The following is an 18,181-nucleotide window of genomic DNA, read 5'->3' as shown; positions in this document are numbered from 1 at the left end:
TTCCCTTTCTCTTCTCCCATTTCTCCCTTTCCCGTTCTACATGTCCTATCTCTTTCCTTTCCATCCGCCATTTCTCTTACCCTTACTTCCCTTTCCCTTTTTATTTTTCTTCTTTCCCTTTTTTCCCTTTTTCCTTTTTCGATTTTTCTTCTTTCCCCTTTTACCCTTTTTCCTTTTTCGATTTTTCCCTTTTCCAATTTTTCCCTCTTTCTCTTTCTCCCTTTTCCCCGAGCGCAAATCGGTCCAGTAGTTTTTTAGTCTTTAACGGAGACACATATCGAAAACATTGAAATCGAATCGTAAAATATTTAGTACAGCTTGTTTTGCTTTTACGTCCAACAGATAGCGCTGTTTATTAAAAAAAACATGTTTTTACTGTCACTGGTATGACATCTTAGGTATATAAAAAAAACGCGCGTATTCGAATGCAACGTTGTGTCAAAATTTCAAAGCAATCTGTGAAGAATGTTTGGAGATTTAAGATTTTTAACAAACGAACATTTACGTTTTTATTTATATAGATAATAATAATAAGTTTCTCTCATACAGACAGAAATTTGTACAACATACATCTCACTGTATGTTCTTTCCATTAATGAGTTACAATCTGGCAGTAAAGGCGTTTCATATTCTTATAATAATATATTTTGAAATTCAGTAACTTGAAAATTTTCAAATTATAATAGTGAAATTATAATTTTTATTGTAAATAATTATAATCCCATAAGAATATGTACAATTTAATTTTTTCAGTATTCCTTTATAAAATAAAATAAAAATTTAATCTTCGAAGTAATAATATATGATACGCGTTAGATCTCAATAGATTGTTAACAACGCTACGGTGTAGTCAATAGGTACGTGCAAAACCATATATCGAGATGTTCTCCTCTATTATAGGGCTAACTGAATACACCAGAATCACTTCATTCTTAACTAAGTCTCTAATAGGCTTACCTAAATATTCCATTACATAACTTATAGTATCAGCATATTTCTTGAAATCATTACGTCATGAAATAACTGTTTATTGTTCAATGATTTCTCTAATAGGAAAATTTTATACATAACAGAAATTTAATAAAAATAATAAGGAAAATGTTATAATATATTCTGAACCTTCCCAACAATTGCACACATTAAAATTAAACTATTTCCTCGTTTATTGACTTGAAAACTATTGCTATCCACATAATCTAACCTTCTTTTTAAACACACCCACGAACACATAAAATATTGAAAAGTTAAATTACAATATTTAATTATTCCTCATACTACAATATACTTGATTTGAAAAAAATTAACTTTTAACATTTATACCGAGACTATCCTTTTATAACACTAACCTAAACCCCTATGAATGCAACACAAGGAACTAAATTAATATATCGTATTTTTATGTATTAAATATGAAAAGTAAATTCAAGACATTTATAAATAAAAATACGGTGTTTAAAGGGAAATAATTTCATTTTTTAATGTTTTAAAAAATTGATACAGCAAAAATGTTTATAGATTATTTAATTTATGATTTTCAGAAAAATTATATTTATTTTTAAATAAAAAATAATAATAAAAATTATAACGTATCCAACGTATCTCAGTTTTCTCTTGAGAAGTTGATCGAGAACTTCATCTGACGTAAACCAATTGTCAGCAGTTACGTTTAGATTGATTTACGTAATCTAATTACGATGATGATACGCTGAACGTTTTTTCTTCTTCACTTAGGCCAGCGAAATTACTCCCTTTGCCGAAGAAATAATACGAAGTTTTAGAATCACACAAACATAAAACCTTTATACCGTACTTTGGTTTCTTCGGCATAAAAACTTGAACCTGCATCCTCCTCGTAATGGAATGAACCTCATTTGAAATGAGAATGGATTGATTTCATTTATTGACAGTCGATGAAACAGAATATACACTTCTGCAATTTGAAATGAATTTATCAAATATTTCGGAGATTGGAGCTGCTTTGTCGTTGGCTTTTCTTTGTGGGCGGGAAACTTACACATAACAATAGGACTTCACACATAGTAGCTGTATAGGTCAACTGAAAACAGCTTTCTTAAATAAATAAGATATTTTCTCATCGTTTGAACTCGAGATTGATCATATTAATAGCAAACTTATCAGAATCGACTTGCTGATACATGCGCCGTTTGAATCGTGAAAATTGGACGAGCGGTTGCCGAGATATAACGGTGGCACCCCATCGATCCCCCTCCTCAATTTCTGAACGGCGACCCAGGAGCACTTGAAAATATTATAATCCGATGGGTACCACTGGGAGCGGTTGGAAAATCGTTGAGGGGGTCGAAAAAACGTTTCAGAGCTCTAGGACCGACCGTTTTCGAGATATTTTCCTAACTCCATTTTCTCTTACTGTTTTCTAATTTTTTTTGGTGTTCATGATAATTGTATTTATGATTGTGACGTTAAATAATAGTTGCCTAACCGATTTCTTGTTCGGTTTGTATCCCAAAGTCTTCGCTCATCCTCGCACACCCGGTAAGAATTTTATTATATTTCTCGCAGGTGTTCTAACCTGTCTTTGAGAAAGGAAGTGCTTAATAATGTTTGGTTATCTGGCAGTTACTTAAAGTATACTGTTTACACAACATGGCATACTGTATTACATCGTGGCTGAAATTGTAATACAGACACTGTTACCTATATCGAAACATAATTATACATTATAATAATTATAATTATAACATATAGAATGGTAGGTGTGCTTTTCAACTGTTAACTAAATAAAAATAATCAATACCAATATATTCCTAATAGGATCTCGTGAAACAATTTTAATCACAACAGCATCACTAATTATAATATTAATGAATAAACAATAGATATTATTAAATAAAAATAATAATCAAAGTAATAGTTATGCAACGCTATATGAAAATAACAAATTAATATAATCGTTAAATAATAAAACACTTTTGTTTCTGTTGTTAATTCATCACGTAAACTCGAATCTTATCGGTGAGAATATGAAGTGGAAGTTTTGTAATGTAAGAAAAATTCCATTTCTACCAGGATTCGAACCTACGGATAGCTGTAAGAGACGCTACTCCTCCTCCCACGGAGGTTAGAGACCACTGATAAATTTATACAGCATATTTGTTCGCGATAAACGAAGACATCAAAGCTCGGATTTACCTAATTAATATTAAAAACTCAAAAACAGAATAATATTGTTTTTATTTCTAAAAGGAAATTTTTTAATTTAATTTAAAAAAATTGTTCAGAAGATTTTTTCGACTGTCAATTCATTAGCCCATCGGCTGCCCGTTCACTATAGTTTTTTATCTTTAGTGGATAACAAAAAACCCTAAAAAGATTTTAATTATTTTTTTTAGTAAACCCTATTACTTTGTTTGAGAGTTTGGTATTAAGCAAAAGCTATTTAATCTTATTTCTGATGCAGTAACAGTGTCACCCATCATGAATGAGGTTTATGGTGAACTTATGCTAAGGAAATATAAGCATCTTTACATAGCGCTGGGTAAAATTGAAAAGTGATGGGTTTACTGATGGAAAATGATATCTCCCCTACTCGAAATAAATATATAGAGAGGCCGTTGGAGAGTTAATAAAACAAACATAGATAATTGTGTACGATAAAGAGTACTTTTCCTCTTGAGCTGGCTATCTATTCGTATCAAGAACACAATTTTTTCAATACCTCGGCTTAGTTTGTAATATATATATATATATATATATATATATATATCTGAATGAAAAAGTAAACGGTTACTCTATATTAAATTCTTAACTAAGAACATACTATTGTTCCTTATATTTTGTACAGAAACTAAATATAACACTAAAATGGTCTAAAACGCTTTGGTAAAAGTTAATGGTTAAAAAAACATACTGCATAATATTTATTTCAGGAAAGAATAATTTTTCAGTTTCACTAATTAATACAATTTCAAAAAAAATATCCAAAAAGAAAATATTATTTTCCTTTGTGCAGTTTAACTGGATCGGTATATTAAAAAACCTTTCTCAACATATCCATACAAAAATATGATTGTTTAATTAATAACGATTACAGTTAATTAAGCGTATTTTATAAATTAATAGAAAGAATAAATTATTAAAAAGGTATGCAGAAAGGTATATCAATTCCTAATAAAAAAAGAAAATAAAACGAGAAAAGTTATGTTTTCATTAACAGCTGATAGTTGCTGTTATTTATTTTAATAATACACAACTTTTTTTCTGTTTAACCTACGGTAATCACCATCAGATATTATTACTTCAGAGGATGATATGTACGAGTGTAAGTGAAATGTACTCAGTCTTGTACAGTCTCAGATCGACCATTTCTGAGATGTGTGATTAATTGAAACCCAACCACCAAAAAACACGGGTATCCACGATCTAGTATTCAAATCCGTATAAAAGTAACTGTCTACTAGGATTTGAACGTTGGAACTCTCGACTTGGCAAATCATGTGATTTGCGAAGACGCGTTCACCACTAGACCAACCCGGTGGGTCAATTCAAAGAAGTTAACAATCAAAAACCAACAATTTCAAAAAAGTTAACACATCTGGTTGGTCTAGTGGTAAACTCGTCGTCATAAATCACCTAACTTTGAAGTCGAGAGTTCTCAAGTTTAAATCCTAATAAAGGTAGTTGTTTTTATTCGGATTTAAATACTAGATGTTGGATACCGGTGTTCTTTGGTGGTTGGGCACCAATTAACCACACAACTCAGGAATAGTCGGCCTGAGTTTGTTCAAGACTACACATTTACTGGTACAGTTACAATACACTGACAAGCAGTTAATGAGTTAATTGTTGATGCCACTGTAAAAAAATTTTAAACCTAAAAAAAGAAGTTATTCGTAACGTTGTGAGATATATCGATATGTTTTCCGGAAAAGTTATTTGTACAAAAAAAAAATTAATATAAAATAGGAAAAATATCAAGTTATTGCTTACATAAAGCAGTCTATTTTGAATCTTTTTTTTTTTTATCCTTACAACTCAAGTTATTGTACATGTTTAATCACTATGGCTACTTATTTATTTTGGGAGAAAAAAAAATGTGCCGTAGGTTAATTTAATTTAGACAATGAATACTTCACATTCTAAAGAATTAAAATTTACATAATGTCAATCTTTCAGCCCTGTGTGAAAATACTTCAAGATTTACGCTGTTCATTCACTTGTTACATGGTCAGTGGTAATGGAGAATACCGATTATATTACGATACAGGACGAAAAAATTCGCAATCTAGGATGTGTAGAGCAAGACTGTTAACTGCTCTTAATTTTTTTTAATCAGACTTTAAAACAAGAAATGTTTTTAATATACAAACAGTGTAATGGTCAAACAGATGAGGCCAGGTATTCCTGCTAGATACGACACGTTTTTTTTTACTCCACATATGAAATATTGATGTAATTACTCTTATAAAATCAAGCAGATAAATTAGCAAATTTTATTTTGATTATATTAGTATATACTTATCATTAAACAGTCTACAGAACGGATCCAACGATTAGAAAAATAAGCAACTTTGTCAATTGCATGGAATTATTAAAGAAAATCGTGAGAATATTTTTATTAGAGCAGCATGAAAATAAAAATATAAAATGACAAGGAAAATGTTAATTAAAAAATAAAACACTTCACTTATATATCATATTAATACTATAAAAAAAAATTATATGAAATAATAATTCACATGTGCCAAAGTAATAAATAAGTATAATTATTGTGGAAAAAGAAATTAATTAGAAAATACTTCAAAATTTTTAAACAGAAAAATGTTTTTGTACATATTTAAGAACCAAATAAATTATATATAGAAAAGTGACAGTATTTTTTTTTGTTTAGATCATCCAAAGAACATTACACTTTTACAAATTTTATAAAAATTGAGTTAAAAAGTTTGTATTTCAAAACAAGAAGAATAAAAAAATAGAAGAATTGCTAAAAACAAGAATACTTTTCAATTTTTTTTCTTTTACTTGGTCCTAAACTAAAAATATCTTAATTTGATTTCGACTTCAAAACCGCCAAAGTTTAAAAAATATTTTTCTTTGATATTCATATGTTTTTTTAAAATTATCTTTAATTGTTTTAATTCTAATTTTATTTAAAAATAATTGGTCTAAAAAGATTTTTCTCGTTTGACCAAATACGGTGCAAAAATACAAAGCCAATAAACCTGCACCTTGATAAAGATTAAAAAAAAGAAATGCAATGAAATGAAAATAATCTATTTTCGTTAAGACTCTGGAATATGATGCAAAATGTATTGTTGTCATCGTTGTTTTATTTCATGTTACAAAAATAACATAAATTCTAGAACTTTGATATCATTAAAGACACAAAGTCTACATCAATACAATTTCAATACCTTGAAATGATGACAATAAAGTGAAAAATACTTTAAAACTGTTTACAAAGACAAGGTTTTTTTTATTGAAAAGATTTTCTGTTTAAATTTTCTAAAGAAAACTGACAATATAACCATTAGAAGAACTTCGTCAAATATTAAAATAATAATGATCGAAATCGGTCCAATTAGTGAAGAATAAATTAATGAACGTATATTAAAAAAAAAAACATATTTAATATTCGGGTCGAACTGAAAACATCCTCTTTTTAAATTTGTAAAAACGAAACTTTTAAACTTAATCATAAATTTATTGAAGTACTTAAATATAAGGTAGGATATTAAAAACAAAACTATACTGGAGACACTTTTTCTCCTTTTTCTCAGAGAACGAATTATTGTGTAAAAAAATAAAAATAAAAAAAATAAACAGTAATCTTTTTTGTTAAGTTCAGTAAAGCATGAGGGATTGACTGTCTTTAATCCGCTTTGAATGTACCCTTGCTAAGAGAATGGAAGAAAGAACTTATAAAGTTTAACGTACATGAAAACGTAAAAATGGGCGTGGGCGCTAAAATTAAATTCATAAATATAAACATTCTGGTCTTCGCACACGATATTGCAATTTTTGCAAGAAATACAGACGAGGCTAAAATCAAAATGAATACGCAAGCAAAATTAGTCTTCAAATTTCTAATGAAAAAACCAACTGGTTTTCCAACGAAAAAAGTACAGAACTCAAACCCGTAAAATTTCCGACAACAAAGAAATAAGTAGAGTTCAAAAATTTAAATATTTGGGAAAAATTATAACACCGAATATAACTGAAAAAGAAGGTATGAAGAATAAAGCACGAAAAATGTAAACTGCCTGTCGTCTCACGAAGAACATTTACAATAAAAATTCCCTGTCATATAACTTCAAATTGAGGCACTGTAAAACTGTAGACCTACCAGAAACACTATATGGGACAGAATATCTGTAGTTTTTTTAGAAAAAAAAGCAAAATTAGAAAAAAGAATTTTAAGAAAAATTAATGGACCTAAATATAAAGATTGAATTTACAAATTGAAAAGTAAAAAAGAAATTTACAAATATACAAAAAAATAGGAGACTTAATCCTGAAAAGCAGATTACAGTTTTATATACATTTGTGCAAAATGAGCAACAAAAAATTGGCAAAATAAATATTTAAATTCTACATAAACAGAGCCACAAAAACCAAACGGTTAAAAAAAATAATAAACAGATCAAAAACATTAAACATTTCCAGATCTGTATGTGTAAAGACAGAGATAAATTTAGAAAAGTGATTCGAAAATCTAAGTTTCCAGAGAAAAAGAAAAAGAAGGGTATAAATCTGAATAGATGAACGGAAGAAAGGCGATAACAAGAGAGCAAAAGAATAAAAATCTTCTGGGAAAAAAGGAAATCAAAAAAGCTATGCAAACGTGATCTGCAGTCTTCGGTACGAAAAGAAAAACAGGATACCTTATTACTTTTTAAAAATAAATTATTTTTATATTTATACTTAATACTTTTTTTTTTTAAAAAAGGAGATAATTCAAATTTCAGAACATTTAATTTCAGAACACTTTTCAACAAGAAACAATGCTCGTAAAGCCTTTTTTTATATTCTAAAAAGGTGTTTGTATCGTCTGCAATTTTATGATAATTATTTTCATTTTACATTTTAGACAAAAATAAATCTAGGAATTAAAAATATTTAATAACCAAAAGCGCTTATGACCAAACTTGTAACTGATTGAAAAGAAAGAGCACATAGTTAGACCAATGTGTATACAGAATGTCGTGATTTCAGAGTTCCACTCGAAATACTAGACTTTATATCTCCCCATGATAAATGATAGGCTAAAACAAACGTAGGTTAAAGGTTTTTTTTTTTAGAATCTGGTAAGATTGTATGTAAGCAGGGAAGAATTCTGAACTCAGTTAGTAATCACGTCTCATAGAAAAATAGTGCATCACTTACATTGCATCATACATTGCATACATTGCAATACCAATCTGGCAGAACAGTAAACATGCAGTCGAACATTTCCATACGCTAAGCCCTTAGAATGAACTATGTCTTCCTTATTACTTTAACTGGAAAAAAAAATTCTTGATCCATCCATACGAGCTAATAAAGAAGTTCGTTAGAACTTCGTCGGTAACATTCCGCAGAACTAGACGGCACGGCGAAGTCAACGAACAATATTTACAGTTCTAAACATGACCTAACCTAAAAGTGAAATGAAAATGGGGGAAAAAAATTAACATGAAAACACTATATTACAGTTCAATTAGATTTGTAATAAAGAATACTTTCAAAAAATACCTCGAGTTTTGTTAGACTTGAACTAATTCATGGCGAAATAAAAAAAAAATTCATTTAATAGTAATAATATAAAAAGTGTGTCCACGGATGCGATAAAAATCGAGGGTTACCCTTACAAAGTAATAAGGGCAACATTACAACATGGATCTTCGATTCGTGAAGGTCATTAATACTAGTTTTATAAAAAATGGAAAAATATGGCATGAAGTGAATGATATGACTATTAACAAAAAAAATTGGCCATGAAATTCAAAAAATGTATTTTTGTTTGTTCTAGAAAGGGAATAAATTTTAATAATAAATCCAAAAAATAACAATCAATAATTTATATAAAAAAAATAATCTAACAAAGCTCCAATTGGAGCTGTGTTAGATCCAATTTGGATGTCCAAAAAAATTACAGTGAAATTGTAAATCGTACGGTAAGATGCATGTATCATAGATGCGGTATCGTATGTATCATGTTTTTTCCGTTCAAAAAACAAAAATTTCTGAAATATAAATAAAAAGAAAGAATCTGATATCAAAAAAGCTGACACTACATTTCTATTATCAAAATCTGTTATTAATTTACAATTTTCTTTAAAAAAAATACATGTTAAATATATGTAATAGACAATAAATATACAACAATAGATAATAAAAAATATTTAGCGTTCCATATAATAAGCAAAATAAATAATAATTTGTTACAAAATTCTTACCGGCCCGATTTCATGTATTAAAAAACAAATAATCATAAGAATTGTATTATTTCTTAAATGTGATATGCATTACATATAAATGAAATCGGACCGGTAAGAGTTTTGTAACAAAATTTTCTATTTTTTTCTTATCATATGGAACGCTTAAACATTGTTTGTTGTCTATTATTGTATATTTATTTTCTATTACATATATTTAACATGTATTTTTTTTTAAACAATTCTAAATTAACAACAGTTTTTGAGTATAGAAATGTAGTGTCTTACCTTTTTGATAAATGTTTTTACAGTTTTTGGTAAAAATTCAGATCTCTCGAGGAATTATTGATAGAATGGGTACCACTATTTGTGGACGAGAGGCTACAGATATTTTCTTATTTGGTGGCTCTATTGAGTAACTCATCTTTCCTCACTATTCAAACATATTTGATCCCTTCTTTTCTGAGGGGTTCTGTATGTTTTGGCCTAAAAGATCCTTGTTAAGAATAGTAAATGTTATAATTATCTACATGACGTAGATAATTATTATTTACGTCGATATCTGTACGCTTTATTGGGGACTCTGTTATCTTATTAACTATCGTGGGACTTTATCTCCTTTATCCTGGTACGTACATACATACGGGACGAAGCAGAATGATACCGTTGGATGCGCTTTGGTTGGAAACGGCAGAAGCTATGTGTTTAATCTACCTGGTATTACAAGTGTCTATAATGCTGAACTATAGGCCATCAATATGGCTTTGAATATCATTAAATCAAAACGTCGTTATATCCTTTTTTGTAGCGATTCGAGTAGTTCACTTCATGCTTTAGATTTGTATTTTAGACATTCTATCGTCACCGAAATTCATAATACATTCGCGGAGTTGAATTGTCGCAACACACAAGTGAATTTCTTTCTGCTTGATTCCTAGCCGTCTGGGAATTATGGGTAACGTATGTGCGGATTTGGTTGCTAAAGATTCATGCAGTCAACTTCACTACTCGTATTCCTACTACCGATTTTATTAATTCTATTAACATATTCTTCGAAAAATGTGGCGAGGTGACGACTGGACTGCTACTGTGGGTAATAAAACTGCCGACACATCAAAGGTACGGTGATGCCATTGGACTCGTGGAGTAAAATTCGCGGAGAGGAATGGTCCTCTGCCGATTGCGATAGGACATACCAGAGCTACTCACGGATACATGATGTCAGCAGAAAACGCACCTTTGTGCGACTACCGCTTGACTGTGCTTCACATCCTTGTAGACTGCATATGTTGTACAGTCTTAAGTACCAAAATTAAGTTACCGAGGGACATTCGTCACATTCTAAGAAATTATAAGAATTTACTTCTAAGAAGTATCAATACACACCATAAGATTTAATAACAAACCATAAATTTCGATTTCAGTATGTTATTCGTGTTATATATTTTATCCTAATGGTTACATTTTTTTATTATTTTAGCTTTAAACGTATTAATATCTTAGTTTTAACCTTATTTTATTACTATTTTTCTTATCTTAGAAGGGGCCTTTTTGTTAATTTTTTTGACCGGGCGACGATAACACGAAAGCGTTTATTGCCCCCAAAAAAAAAAACATTACTCCTATTAGACAGTGATATAAAGGTTATATCTAAAATTTAGGTACTTATCCGATTAACTCGCACCTCAAACTCCTCCCATACTGCTAGTACCACCAATGATATGACAATGTGATTTATGCAGGCATAATTATCGTAACTTTCCCACTAGCTGTCTGGTTTTCAGCTCTCTTTTTACATCGTAGTGTATATTTGTTGTCTGATGTTTATATGAGACAACTGCCTGAACTGGAAGGCTCAACCCATTCCCTTGCATTTCCACCTACATCGCATACAACCTCATAAATAGCTTGATTCAGCTTTAAAAAACAGTGTGTACCATGGTAATATAGTGAATTATATGAAAAACAAGAGATAAACATTAAAAATTAAAAACCACGACTGTCGAAAAAAAATACTGTTGTCAAACATTGCTCTTTTTGTTCTGGTTTGGTTCCATCACGATTTTGTATACTAGCAAATACTCGGTTTGAATTTTGAAAATCGGAAGATTGGTTGCGAAGATAAAACATTTCCGAATAACCTTTTTCTTTTAGACCGAAAGTGTTTTACCTGATGTATGCAAAAGTCAGCCTTCAACCTACTAACAAATACCCGGTTTGAATTTTTAAAATCGGACGACTGTTTGCAGATATAAGCACCCCACTGCACCACCCAAAAAAGCGTCCCAGGAACACCCAGTTTTTTACCAACTGATGACTGTTCTAGTCTCGCACGCGGTGTTTGCATCACCTCATTACTCTAGCCTCATCCTCAGTCCCCTATGGAAAGCCTATTATTATTATTAAATAGAAATCTTTTTAAGCAGAATTTAAAAAAAATGTATACTTAATATTAGTTAATTTTATTTAACGTAAATTTAATTTGATTATTTTTATAATATTATTCATTCGATTTATTGGAATCATTCAGTTCAAACCCAGCTCACATAGGGTAAGAGGCTCACAGTTCATTTAGTTTATTAAAGCTTGTGCTTCAACCGGAAAAACTCACTACTATTATATATATATATATATATAGATATTTATATAGCCTATGACAATCCCGGTAACGTAAGAATTTCAACGTGGGGTCATACATCTAAATCGGTTCGGCCGTTGAGCTGCTACGGTGGAAAAAACATACATACACATACACCCTAAAAACATTACATTCTTTTTGAGCAGTCCTGTAAAAACACAGTATTTTAAAGATATTAATCGGCCAATTTTTAATTCTCGGTAATTGTTTATAACTTTATTAGAAAATTGGAAGTAGTTTACAATACTGTTGAAAACTTACTGTTGAAGAGTTTGGCGTATTGCTACGGAATAAAAACAATTTTATTGAATTATAGACTGTGTGTGGTGTTAAAATAAAACCAGTTATACATCTTTTAATTTAACTGGAAAAGGAAATAGTCGTATCTAAAGTAAGATGAACGGTACAGTTCATGCTTCATCTTAGGTTGAAAAGGTCAATAATTATTTTGTGCGCATTACATTTGAAAAGAACTGTTCTCTCTATTTTAAATCGAATGTAATTAATTGTTGGCTCTTTCTACGTTTACATTTTATACAATATTGATCCTTTGGAATAAATATAAAGTTACTCTGTATGTAATAAAATATTTTGTTAACTGGTATTTTTAAATCTTTACTGTCCAACAATGATATTTACAATAAATATTATAACTCTTAAAGTACCTTTATTCTAAAACAAACATATTTTGTTTTAAAGAAATCCTCCGATACGAGGGTTTATCTGTAAGCCTTTGAAGTTTATAAAAGTATGTCATAGTTTCAATAAAAATAGAAACTTTTTGTTAAAGAAATAGAAGTTTTATTTTACATCGACTACAATGAAATGTTGAAAAGAACATTATTGGTTCAAAAATCTTTAGCAACTTAAAGTAAAATCTACCATTTCGAATAATTCCTTATACTCTTTCTCGCAAACCGATTGGAATATTTATGAGTCCGACGAGCTAATCTAAAAATCAATAGCAACCTCCTGTTTCATTTTATTCTACTTAATGAAAACGTCATTTTCATTCCATTACGTTCTGCCTTACTGAATTCTGCATTCGATTGAATATTTATTACGTAGCATAATGCATTAATTAAAAATAAACTTCATCCGTAATATTCCGTCACATACGGTTATCTGTAAATCTTATTGATGTATCTCATTAATAATAATTTCTATTTAATGTAGTCTAAAATAATTGGAAAAAGATTGATAGTAACGAGTAACATGACTTGTTGTTATCATTTACTGAAAAATGTATCGGCTACTTAATACTCATACAAGCTAATAAGTAGAGGTAGCAAAAATATTTTTAAGAAAAAATAATTTAAATTTTAAAACGGAGATGTAAGTTAATATTCGGTACTAATAAAATAATTATTAAAAAAGAGATGAAAAAAAGGATTTACCGACTATCGCTAAACCCGATAAGCGAGAATAAGTTAAGCCAATTGTTTTCCAAATTTACCTAGTATATTTCGTATCTATAAATTAACAAACTTTTTTTAATTGGATTCGATAACTGATAACTAATAATTTTTAAACACTCCTATCTGAAATTTATCATCTATACAATTGGAAATTTTTATAAATTGATAAATGAATGAGCGAATAAAACTTTCATAAAATTCATTTTAATTGGTTATTAACTTGTAAATCAATTCAAAAAATTGATTTAACATCATATATATTTTTATCAATGTATGCATGTAAAGCAATAAATAACTTTTTTTTTTACATTAAATATAAAATGATTTTTACTTTAATAAAATAGTCTAAAATAAAGTAGAATTTTTATTGTTGTTTTTTGTATATGTAGAATATCATAGTTTTTATTAATGTTGGTGGTTGTATGTATTGCATATCCAGGAGTCACCTAAACGACATTCACTTCAACATTATTCACATATAAAGCCCGGCAGCAAGGAATTACTAAATGAATATGTTACGGTAAATGTGATAATCGCCTACAATGTTGAAAAATTTAATAAATATATCGCAATTTCTTAAATGCGAGTTTACCGGTCAATTTACATATTCTCAAAATTAACATATTTTACATATTAAAATAACAACTCGACTGTAACCAGTAATTGCTGAAATTATTTAAATAATCAAAACATTACTGTTAATTATTCGAGGTTAGCGAGGGGAAGCGAATGAAAGTTATGTTTGGCTGGATTTTTGTTTCTTCTTTATTTGCCCCGCCCCCCAGAGCCGGACACACATTCAACCAGAAACTCAGGTGGGGGATATCATTGTCTCAAACCACCTGGGCAATAACCCTAGGCCCCAAGATGCCGTTCCCAAGGCCCCACCCGGTAGCCGGGACTCTGTCTGTTCTTGTCATGCCTCAAATAAGGAGACCCCCGAAAGGGTGTACCCTCACCGGGACTCCGGTCTTTACGTTGCCTCTCCTCAAATTTGGAACCCCCGAAGAGATCCCCCACCGGGATTACGGTCTTAATTTTTTTCCCTGGCGGCTCCAGAAGGAGTCTCCGCCCGAACATCGAAAGTGAGACGCCGGAGCATCCCACACCTCCCGGATGGGGCGTGCCCATGCACATTACAGGAAGAACATCTGGCCTCCCCGCGAAAGTCCTTCCTGACGTGGCCAGCCTTCCTACAATTACAACAGTGGCCGCTACGGTCCGGGCCTCTACACTACGATCCTGTGACGTCAGCATCGGAAGAAGCGGTCCTCCAGGGATCGCCGCACTACTCTGCTGGCCACCTATCCTATACGCACCCATGTTTAACTGGAAATCATAATCTAGCCCACCGGACTGATCTAGTGATTTATTTTGTATTCGCAAATAAGCTTATTTCGAAGTCGAGAGTTCTTAGATTAAAATCCTAATAAAGCCAGTTATTTTTATGCGGATTTGAATACTAGATTGTGGATAGCGGTGTTCTTTGATGGTTGGGTTTCTATTAAACCTATATCTCAGGAATGGTCGACCTGAGACTGTACAAAACTACAGTTCTTACATTCATTCAAATCATCCTCATTCATATTTTGAAGTAATACCTTACGGTGGTTCCAGAGGTTAAACAGAAAAAGAGAGAGGTTATCATAGCCGAGCCAAACATAACTTACGTTCGTTAACCTCGTCTAATTAACGTTAAATATGCAAATTATATGTGTTATTGCCTACAACACTGGATGCGATTAATCAATTATGTATATTCACCGGATTAATCAAATTTACCGTAACAAATACATACAATTCAAATCACATACACTTTTTGACTACAATCTAGATATTTGTCTGCCTGATTCTAAAAAACCGCCAGAACTAAAATCAAATGATGTTAGTGTAAAATCAATAGCATCGATCAATAAAGATAGTTGCAAAAAAAGATTGCTGAAAGTGCTCTTTTGAGAAATGTACATTCGATGCGTAATCACAAAAACTTTTTATTTAAAAAAATAATAACATAGTAGACCGTCAAAGATAAGAATGACTAATAATAAGAACTCTTTATAATTAATAATAATAATAAGAACTCTTAAAAATAAAATAAACCTTTATTAAATAAAATAAATAGATTTTTCATTAAAAAAATAAGCAATTGTTGTCTACTGCTTTAAAACAAAATTGCTTGAATATTGTACCTATAAATAAAGAGTGATAAAGTTCACATAAAATTCAGTGACAAAAAAAAATGTTCTATAAATTAAGCTGATAAAAATGATCAGTCTGTTTCTATTCTTTTTCCTATGTATGCTTATTCATTCTTATTTTTAATTTAAATGTAGGTAACGTTTAGAATATTAATCGCATTATAAGATAGTGGAAGTGAAAAGAAATTGTGTCGTGAACTTCAGTCGAATTAAGGAAGAACAGTTAAATAAAATATATGTTTTCCTTGCCTTTTTTTTATAAAACTACATTACTAAAAAATAAATGAATTTATAAAAATAAAATATAGCTAAAACTAAATAAACTTAGCCGTTGGATGTGTTCCACAATTACCAATCAGCTTTTATTAAAGTATCAAGTATCGAAGTAACCTTCGTTATTGAACCAAATTTTTTAGTGCAGTTATCAGCTATATATTGTATAGCTACTTTTAATATAATATTTATGAACTTAATAACAGTTTGCATTGATCGTTGGGACTCAATTAACAGTACTATTTAAGAATTGTTGGTTCGAAACGTAAACCTTAATTTTAAAAATAATGAATAAAAACAAAATAATTCAATATATATCTTTTTATAGATTTTTGCCATCTACTTCGTCAAGCTTTTTTATAACGAAGTTCGTCAGAACTTCGACGGTAAGAGTCCGCAGAACTGGACGAACGGCGAAGTCAACGAACTACGTTAACACTTCTAAACATGACCGAACCTAACAGTGAAATGAAAATGAGGAAAAAACTAAAAAAAAGCATGAAAGCATTATATTTCAGTTCAATTAGATTTGTAATAAACAATACTTTTAAAAAAATACCTCGAATTTTGTTAGACAACGTTTTTTTCCATTTTTTAAACCGCGGGACTCAGATATTTCACTTTTTCTTTTTTCAAAGGTGACTTTACGAATCGCGCCGCTAGGTAGCAGTACTTGATAGTACTAGGTAGCATACAAAAACTTCATAATGTACTTGAAATAATAACATTTAAAATAAAATATACTACAGTTTGTTTTAATAGTAAATGTTCTTACGTAAATGAAAGTACTGAAGATGAAACAATTTTTTTAATTCCCATCACTTCATTAAAAAGAAATAATAATATTAGTTTACAAGAAATTATAACTGCTAAAAAAACAGAAAAAAATACGAACGGTAGGAAAGTGTTGCGAATGTGGCAACAAAGATTTGTTACATAGAGGAATAAATTCAACTAACAAAATTTTTATTCTACAGTTAGAACTATTTGAATTAATCAGTGGAGAAATAAAAAAAAAATCTTTTAAGAATAATAAAAGAAGTGTGTCCACCGATACGATAAAAATCGAGGGTTACACTTACAAAGTAATAAGTGCAATATTACATCACGGATCTTCGATTCGTGACGGTCATTATACTAGTTTTATTATAAAAGAAAAAATGTGGTATGAAGTGAATGATATGACTACCAAAAAAAAAAAAGTTGGCTGTGAAATTTAAAAAATGTATATTTGTTTGTTCTAGAAAGACATTTATTATTTTAATAATCAATCCATAAGATAACAATCAGTAGTTGATAAAAAAAATAATCTAACATAACGCAGTGATATCCAAAAAATTTACTGTGAAATTGTAAACCGTACGATAAGAGTCTCGCAGGTATCATTTCTTCCGCTCAAAAACAAAAATTTCTGAAATATAAATAAAACTGTTTTCAACAAAATGATACTATTAACAAAAAAGGTGAGACACTACATTCCTATTATGAAAATTTGTTATCAAGAATTTTGCTGTTACTGTACAGTTTACAGTTTCATTATAATTTTTTTCGATTTTAATATGTATAACAACAAATTAATATTAATGTAAAATATTCTTTTTTTAGGTAACTGCAAAGGATAAAAAATTATGTAAACTAACTAAGAAAATAATAACCATAAAAGAATTAAACCTTCTAAGTTGATCGTAACTAAAAGCCGGATAAAATTGAAATGTTTAATTACTTTGTTAATTTCAGTTAACCCCCACAAGCTAGTTTCATTAATATTTTTAAAATTACTAATCTTTTTATTAAATTAATTAATTTTTTATTAGATTTTATTTATAAATAGTTAAAATAATGTTGGGGGGGGTGGTTATAAAACAGGAATGAATAATGCAACCATTATATAATAAAAAATCACTCATTCACTCACTTTCAGTCTCAGAGAGGAAAATTCTACAGCTTTTTAATTTGGTTCCTTTTAGACTTTTATTAAACAGAAAAACAAATAGACATTCCGATATATCTGGTTATATTTATTGTTTTATAAAAAGTTTTAATGGGATTTAAACTTAGGAATCTGGTTTATAACAACAAAATAGTGTTACTTGTCAAAATTTAGAAATTGTAAAGAAAAAAATGCGCAATAGTTCTATCTGGGATGTCTAAAGTACTGTCGGAGCACAGTGAAGAGGATAGTATTCCGTGACAGGTCATCATTAGGTTGAAAGAAGCCAGTCACCAGTCCAGCAATCCATCTTCACCTTTTTCTCC

At 29.8% G+C, this 18,181-nt stretch overlaps 1 protein-coding gene across 1 annotated transcript in view; it reads left to right on the top strand.

Moving 5' to 3' along the window:
* Window positions 1-18,181, top strand: part of LOC142318914 (limbic system-associated membrane protein-like) — a 1,021,193-nt gene that overhangs the window by 694,254 nt on the left and 308,758 nt on the right. The window lies entirely within an intron of this gene.

Source organism: Lycorma delicatula, chromosome 2 (genome assembly GCF_047948215.1).
Source record: "Lycorma delicatula isolate Av1 chromosome 2, ASM4794821v1, whole genome shotgun sequence".
Lineage (NCBI taxonomy): Eukaryota > Metazoa > Arthropoda > Insecta > Hemiptera > Fulgoridae > Lycorma > Lycorma delicatula.
This window is presented reverse-complemented; position numbering and strand designations above follow the sequence as displayed.